The 8,417-nt window shown below is 41.2% G+C and overlaps 1 long non-coding RNA gene across 1 annotated transcript; it reads left to right on the top strand.

The window, feature by feature from the left end:
• Positions 1-4,252: 4,252 nt before the first annotated feature.
• LOC123500881 lies at positions 4,253-7,875 on the top strand. The gene is made up of 2 exons (XR_006673486.1): positions 4,253-4,334; positions 7,790-7,875. It is a non-coding gene; the product is annotated as an uncharacterized LOC123500881 (long non-coding RNA).
• Positions 7,876-8,417: the final 542 nt, after the last annotated feature.

The raw sequence follows: 8,417 nt of genomic DNA, 5'->3' as shown, positions 1-8,417 counted from the left end.
TGTTGATTTAGAAGGGTGTATGGTTTTAAATGTGGACATGGAAGCAGCAAGGATAAGAATTAAGGGAGATGGAAAGTATATATGTTGATTTAGAAGAGTGTACAGTTTTAAATGTGGACATGGAAGTGTGGAGGATGACAATTAATGGAGATGGAAAGCATGTATGTTGATTTAGAAGAGTGTACAGTTTTAAATGTGGACACAAGTGTGGAGGATGAGAATTAAGAGATGAAAGTATATATGTTGATTTAGAAGAGTGTACAGTTTTAAATGTGGACATGGAAGTGTCGAGGATGAGGATTAAGAGAGATGAAAGTATCTATGTTGATTTAGAAGAGTGTAAGGTTTAAAATGTTGACATGGAAGTGTGGAGGATGACAATTAGGAGAGATAGAAAGCATTTATGTTGATTTAGAAGAGTGTACAGTTTTAAATGTCAACACAAAAGCAGTGAGGATAAGAATTAAGGAGATGGAAAACATAGATGTTGACAGTACCTTGGCATGTGACTGGCCATGTGTGCTGAAGGGCAGGAGATCCGCACTTCAAGCAGGAATGCTGGAAAGAATGAAAAAAAGAAAAGAAAAGAAAAATTAGGTTGCTTATCAACAATAATGAGATGATGAGTGAATGTATCCAAGATTATTTATAGAAGCCAGTAAATATTGGTACAGAATGAATAACCAACATACTTGAAATGCAAGTTGCAAAATTGATCTCTGCATGTGTCACCAGATCAGTGGTGGGGCAGGTGGGCCATGTTTCTGGCAGGATTGCTGAAAAAAGGTGGTTAATCAACAGTAATGAGATACTAATGCATGATAAGTAGACATATCCAAGATCAAATACAGTAAAGCCAGTATATATTGGTACAAAATAATCAACATACTTGAAATGCAAGTTGCAGAATTCATCTCGATACAGGCGACCCGGATTTTGTCGAGCAGCTGGAAGTGGTGGCACTTCTTGTACGATGTCGTGCTGCTGCTCTTCAAAGTCAGGGTGGCCTGCATCAATAGGAATAGGAATATTCCTGTCTTTACATATATTGTGCAACATAGCACAAACATGCACCATCTTGCACACCTTCAATGGTGGGCTGACCCGGACCTCACTGTGCAAGACATGAAATCGGTGTTTCAGCTGCCCAGTGCCTCTTTGGACAACACTGCGTGTCTGCTTGTGAACCCTGAAAGAAAACATCAATGATAATAACAGCCATCATATACCATTAACCTGTCAATATGATGGGGACAATCAAAATTCTATCCAGGTGTTGTTGTATTAAATTATTTTCATGATTTATTTTTCTTGCTCTACAAACCAATATGTATTAGTAGGAACTGTGGCACTGTCCAAATGAAGTGGTCCCTCCAGTTTTCCTCGTTTCCCAGCTCCACCCTCACAGCTCTCACTCAGCCGACATGACATCTATTGAAAATATGATAACCAAAACATTGAAGTAATGCAGTTCACAACCTGCACAGTGGGACATCTTGCCTCAAACTGAATTCAAATTCATACCGCAAGTCTCAAGGCCACCGTGATTGGTTGAATAAATTATGATTTTTTTTTTCATTGGCTGACAGTTCACTTTCAAACGGAAGTAACCAATCAGCGGAAACAATAGCTCAAACAAAACGAGTCACTAATGTTGGCCCGCACGCTAGCCGCTGCCCTGGGTCGAGCAGCTCTCGCGTCAGTCTGTCTCTGTTCTATTGACTCGGGAGTGAGATCGCCAAAATACGATTAAATTTTTGAAATTCGGTATCACCATTATAAATAGGTTGCGCCTTATAAATATGGGATTAAAAATACTCGTAATGACGAGCTCTATCTCATGAGGTGGGTAAAAAACATTTAGTGGAATGTGGTGAAACACTGGAATAATACTGTTTTTTGTATGTTTTGTAATGTCAACTATAGCTACCTATGTATAGTATTTATTGTTTTTTGGTGTGGGTTGGCTAGGGTAGACTTATTGTGGGTGTTTTCCAGGTGTGATTTAAGGGTTGTTTGTGGAGTGCAGGTGTGTGTGTGTGTGTATGTATGTATTTACCTAGTTGTAGTTTTACAGGGCCTGGGCTTTATGCTCGTGTGGTCCCGTCTCCATATCTAGACTTATCTAATTTTTCTTTAAAACTATGTACACTCTTTGCTGACACCACTTCCTCACTCAAACTGTTCCAAGTCTCAACACATCTTTGCGGGAAACTAAATTTTTTAACATCTCTCAGACATCATCCCTTCCTTAGTTTCTTACTATGCGATCTTGTGCTTCTAAAGTCATATTCTTCTCTCAGGATCAGTTTCTCATTATCCACTTCATCCATTCCGTTAATCAATTTATAAACTTGTATCAGATCCTCTCTCTCTTCTCTGCTCCAAGGTTGGTAGATCCATTGCCTTTAGTCTCTCCTCATATGCCATCCCTTTAAATTCTGGAACCATTCTTGCAGCCATTTTTGTAGTCTCTCTAATTTTCTTATGTGTTTTTTTTTATGGGAGTCCACACAACTCCTGCATATTCCAATCTAGGTTTTATTTTAGTACTTATCAATTTCTTCATCATTTCCTTGTCCATATAGTGAAATGCTACTCCAATATTCCTTAGCAAATTATACGTCTCTCTGAAAATTCTATCAATATGGCTTGTGTGTGTGTGTGTGTGTGTGTGTGTGTGTTTTGTTGCTTGATGCAATATTTTTAGGTAATTTTTGGTGCGTTTTGGTTAGGTAATGTTTGTCTTGTTTCCTCCATATCTCCCTCCACAGGTCCTCCTGGCTTTTCCTTCAGTAGACTATTTCCTCCATGTTTCCTCCACCTTCCCTCCAATTTTGAGTCTCCTATCTCACTTCTATCATAGTCAAAATAGTACTTTTCTAAATCTCACTTCAAAACCTGACAATTTTTCTCATTTTTCCCTCCACCACCTCCTTTTCTTTCCTCCATATTTCCCTCCACACACCAAGCTGTGTACTGTGCTGGTGTGTGCAGGTGTTGGAAAGGTTTCTGCAGGTGTGGTGTGTGTGTGGTACATGTGGTGTGTGTGTAAATGTGTTGTTTGTTGTGTAAACTATATTTTTTGGGTGTGTTTTTTGCGTTTTCCAGTGTTTGCAAAGAGTTGTTTGTGGTTTGCTGGTGTGTGCAGGTGTGGGAATGGTGTGTGCTGGTGTGCTGTGTGTTTGGTGAGTGTGGGGTGTGTGAAAGCGTGTTTTTCTTACAATTTTGTCTCATAAACCTCAATTTTTCACTTGATTTAGAAGTGTACAGTTTTAAATGTGGACATAAAAGTGTGGACGATGAGAATTAATGGAGATTGAAAGCATAGGTGCATTTCCATTGAGTTTTAACGGGCTAAAGAAGGCATTATGGGTATCTCCTATCTCAAAGCCCACCAACTATTTGACTGCTAGTGTTCTTATTGATGTAGTGATAATTACTCCTGCAGTGTATCACTTGTGTCACTATGTATCTTGTATTATCACTTCACTTATTCACTTATTCTCTATGTGTCACTGTCAAGCACTTCACTTACTTACCCACTGCTTCAATAACACTCTGAATTTATGGCCTCCGCACACTGAAACACTAAGGTCTCTCTCTCTCTCTCTCTCTCTCTCTCTCTCTCTCTCTCTCTCTCTCTCTCTCTCTCTCTCTCTCTCTCTCTCTCTCTCTCTCTCTCTCTCTCTCTCATATTAATCCAGTTTTATTTATTTCAGATTGTGTTAAAAATATGGAGAAAGACGGACCAAGGCAAGAAGAGGTGGAGGAAGAGGAAGAGGAAGAGAAGAAGAAGAAGAAGGAAGAGGTGGAGGAATATGAGAAGAGGAGGAGAAGAAGAAAGAGAGAAAAGAAAAGGTAAAATAATAAATATTGTCATTTCATAAAGTTTTGCTATTTCAATTCTCTCTCTCTCTCTCTCTCTCTCTCTCTCTCTCTCTCTCTCTCTCTCTCTCTCTCTCTCTCTCTCTCTCTCTCTCTCTCTCTCTCTCCTCCTCCTCCTCCTCCTCCTCCTCCTCCTCCTCCTCCTCCTCCTCCTCCTCCTCCTCCTCCTCCTCCTCCTCCTCCTCCTCCTCCTCCTCCTCCTCCTCCTCCTCCTCCTCCTCCTCCTCCTCCTCCTCCTCCTCCTCCTCCTCCTCCTCCTCCTCCTCCTCCTCCTCCTCCTCCTCCTCCTCCTCCTGTGCTAATACTATTACTATTATTACTATCCCAGTGTGACCTGTGTGACCTCTGACCTTTTGCCGCAGGACTCCTTGGACTGGGACTTCACTGTGACCCGAGAGGAGGTGGCCACTCAATGCTGAGGTCACACGGCTCCCTTCCTTATGCAGGTCAGTGGTGTGGTGTGTGGTGTGGGGAGGTGTGGTTGGGTTGGGCTGGGTAAGATTTTGAAGCATTTTTTAAAGGTATTTTAAGACAGTTTGACATGCTTTGAGGGCAATTTAAGACAGTTTGGCATATTTTGAGGGTATTTTGAGAAGTTTGACATATTTTATGGCCATATTGAGACAGTTTGGCATGTTTTGAGAGCATTTTGAGACAGTTTGACATGTTTTGAGGGCATTTTAAGACATTTTGGAGGGCATATTGAGACAGTTTGGTTTTGAGTGTATATTAAGACAATTTTGGAGGTTTTTAGGGAAATTGAAGACAGTTTGGCAGATTTGGAGGGCATATTAAGGTAGTTTGTTATGTTTTGAGGGAAATTTGAGACAGTTTAGCTGGTTTTGAGGCCATTTAAAATAGTTTGTCATATTTTGAAGACATTTTAAGACAGTTTGGCATGTTCTAAGGGCATATTAAGACAGTTTGACATGTTTTCAGGGCATATTAAGAGAGTTTGGCAGATTTTGAGTGCAATTTAAGAAAGTTTGGCAGGTTTTGATGGCATTTTTAAGACAATTTGGCAGGTTCTGATGTCATTTTAAGAGTTCAGCATGTTTTCAGGGCATTTTAAGACAGTTTGTTATGTTTGAGGCATTTTAAGACAGTTTGGCAGGTTTGGAGGTCTCTGGTGTTGGTGTGTTATAGTTAGGTATGGTAAGGTTAGGTTAGGTAAAATTGAGTGAAGATAAGTTAAGATAAGATTAGGTTAGGTTGGGTTGGGTTATGCTGGGTTGTTCTGGGTTAGTATGAGTTGGGTTGGGTTATGCTGGGTTATTTGGGGTTGGGTTGTGTTGGGTCATGCTGGGTTAATTTGGGTTGGGTTGTTTTGGGTTAGGTTGGGTTAATTTGGGGTGGGTTGGGTTGGCTTATGCTGGGTTATTTGGGGTTGGGTTGGGTTGGGTCATGTTGGGTTAGATTGGGTTGGGAGCAATATGGATTTTGAAAGGATAATGCAATATTTGGCCTGAGGATGGTAACAAAGAGCAGTTGAAATGCAAAAAGATGTATACATGTGTTTGGTGGACTTTGAGAAAGCCTTTGAGACGATTAGACAGGAGGAAATGATTGACGTGTTAAAGGAGATTGGATTGGATGGCAAAGATGTAACAATGATAAATAACCTATACTGGGAACTAAAAGCAGCAATAAGAATAAAAAATAAAAACACAGAATGGGTAGAGATACAGAGAGGAGTGTGGCAAGGCTGTGTACTCTCACCAGACACAGAATGGGTAGAGATACAGAGAGGAGTGTGGCAAGGCTGTGTACTCTCACCAGACACAGAATGGGTAGAGATACAGAGAGGAGTGTGGCAAGGCTGTGTACTCTCACCAGACACAGAATGGGTAGAGATACAGAGAGGAGTGTGGCAAGGCTGTGTACTCTCACCAGACACAGAATGGGTAGAGATACAGAGAGGAGTGTGGTAAGGCTGCGTACTCTCACCAGACTTGTTCTCGTTGTATGGACAAAAATGTTTGGAGGAGATGGAAGAAATGGAGGGAATTTGCATTGGGGGAAGAAACACAAACAACATACATTATGCGGACGATACAGTTTTAGCGGCAGATTCCGAGGTAAAATTGCAAGCACTCATAGATAGTTTAACCCTTAACGTTCGGTGATTGTTTCGGGATGATTGTAGCGTCGCGTGCAGAGAAGCAGGGATCGTTCCGGGAATCATGATTTTCGGCGCTAAACGTTTGAATCTCTCCCCCTCACTGTTGGTCCTGGGGCAAGTGGAAGTCTCTGGCATCTTTTCTCACTCACCTCTTTGAGCCTGGAGACATATGTTCCCTCACATAGGTCATCTTTTCCCATTTTGAGGCAACATCTAGCAATCCCGTGACCCGGAGTTAGGTTTCGGTACTCCGAGTGATGTTATGTCAGTGTTACTCGGTAATGACATTGAGGATAGTGGTGAAAATGAAGACAGTGATTTTTTTATTAAGACAGAAGAAAGTGAAGACTCCAGTAGTGATTCTGATAGTGATCTGGGAGACAGAGGCCAACCCTCACAGCGACGTTCATAAACCTCCTCACATACTCCCCTCGAACAATGCGCTGGTGTGTGTCACCCATGGTTGCCTCTACAGGACTGTGCTTGTCGGCCAAGTCACGTCAGTCCCATTGCCAAGAAGAGTTGCCACATTCCAATTATTATAAAAATCCACAATATTTGTAATATGTGGTTTATTTTTATTTTTCTGTTTTGAACATCATTTCATCTGAGTTCACATTTTCATGACATGAAAGTGCAAAAGTTCCTACTTTTACATCAAATTCATATGCCCAAATGGAGAGAGAGAGAGAGAGAGAGAGAGAGAGAGAGAGAGAGAGAGAGAGAGAGAGAGAGAGAGAGAGAGCGTGGTGTTATCTGAGCTTGGGGGTATTTCTTAGCGGATTCTGCCATGAATTTTTTGACGTGCAATAACTTTGGTGTGAGAGGTGATGACATGTTGAAAACTATATCGTTGTACTCAGAATAACACAAAGAAATATGCTTTTATGAGGAAAAGAATATTTTAGCATTTTTGACAGGTGTGATTTTTCCTCGCTGTAACAGACAGAAAGTAAATCAACCCCCGTACTTTAAGGGTAAGAAAGATAATGACCAATATTAGCATGAATATAACTCTAAGACAACGTATACTCAAGCGTTATGTATGGTCCACATTAACGTATGGCTCTGAGACATGGACGATAAAGAAGAACATGATCAAAAGGTTAGAAGCAGTAGAAATGTGGTTCATGCAAAGAATGCTGAGAATCCCTTGGAGTGCACGGATCACTAATGAAGGATTGAGAAGAGTAGTAATGGAAAAAACACCGGTGAAGAGTATCAGGAGGAGACACCTCAATTTTGTGGGCCATGTACTGAGAGGACATGGACTGTGGGAGAGAATGCTTGTTGGGAGAGTATAAGGAACCAGCGAGAGGAAGACAGAGGGTCAAGTTTATGGACACATTGGTGAAACACGTCAGTGAGGGCTGGACAACTGTGGATCGGGTTAGAGTGGCTCAAAACAGAGGAGGATGGTGTTCCATGGTCGCCGACGTCACGTGACAGGCACCTCGGTAAAGGTAAAGATAAAGGGTTGGGTTATGCTGGGTTGTTTTGGGTTAGTTTGGGGTTGGGTTGGGTTATGTTGGGTTGTTCTGGGTTAACTTGGGTTGTTTTTGGGTTAGGTTGGGTTGGGTTGAGTTGGGTTGGGTTATGATGGGTTGTTTTGGGTTAACTTTGGTTAGGTTGGGTTGGGTTGAGCTGGGTTGTTTTGGGTTAGGTTAATTTCTGTTCAGTTTAGTTAAGTTAGGTTGAGTTCTGTTAGGTTGGGTTGAGTTGCGTTCAGTTCAGTTTACAAAATAGTGAAGGTGACTCAATGTAAACCTATCATTACAGGAAAGTCAAGCCAATAGTCCCTGAATGTTGCCAAGGAGACACACTGCACCACCAAGCCAAGCCAAGCAAGCCACAATGCAACACAAGCCTTCTACAACACCTACAGCCATCAGCAACACCCAGAGTACAAGACAACACCTGGAGTCATGAAGAACAGTTAGGATGGATTAGCAGTTTGGAATGTTTTTCTTTAAGGACATTTGAAGACAAGTTTGGCATGTTTTTCAGGGCATTCTAAGAGAGTTTGGCATATGGTATTTTAAGACCATTTGGCATGTTTTTAGGGTGAAGATATTGGCCATTAATCTTCTGATGTCTATAAACCTTTTCTAATGTCAATAAAATGGTTTAATGGTACTCAACCTCAAGGTAAAAATGTCTCCAAGTACTGAAGGGGTTAAAATAGTGAAGACTGTGGCCATTAATCTTGTCACCTCCTTAGACCCTTGCTAATGTCAATAAAATGGTCTAATGGTACACAAATGTCAAGGTAAAAATGTGTCCCAGTACTGAAGGGGTTAAAATAGTGAAGACTGTGGCCATTAGTCTTCTGATGTCTATAGATCTTTCCTAATGTTAATAAATTGGTCTAATGGTACACAGATCTCAAGATATCCCAGTATTGAAG

Source organism: Portunus trituberculatus, unplaced genomic scaffold (assembly GCF_017591435.1).
Source record: "Portunus trituberculatus isolate SZX2019 unplaced genomic scaffold, ASM1759143v1 PGA_scaffold_506__1_contigs__length_8619, whole genome shotgun sequence".
In the NCBI taxonomy this organism is placed as follows: domain Eukaryota; kingdom Metazoa; phylum Arthropoda; class Malacostraca; order Decapoda; family Portunidae; genus Portunus; species Portunus trituberculatus.
Note: the sequence above shows the minus strand (reverse complement) of the source record. Positions and strands in the feature narration are given on the sequence as shown.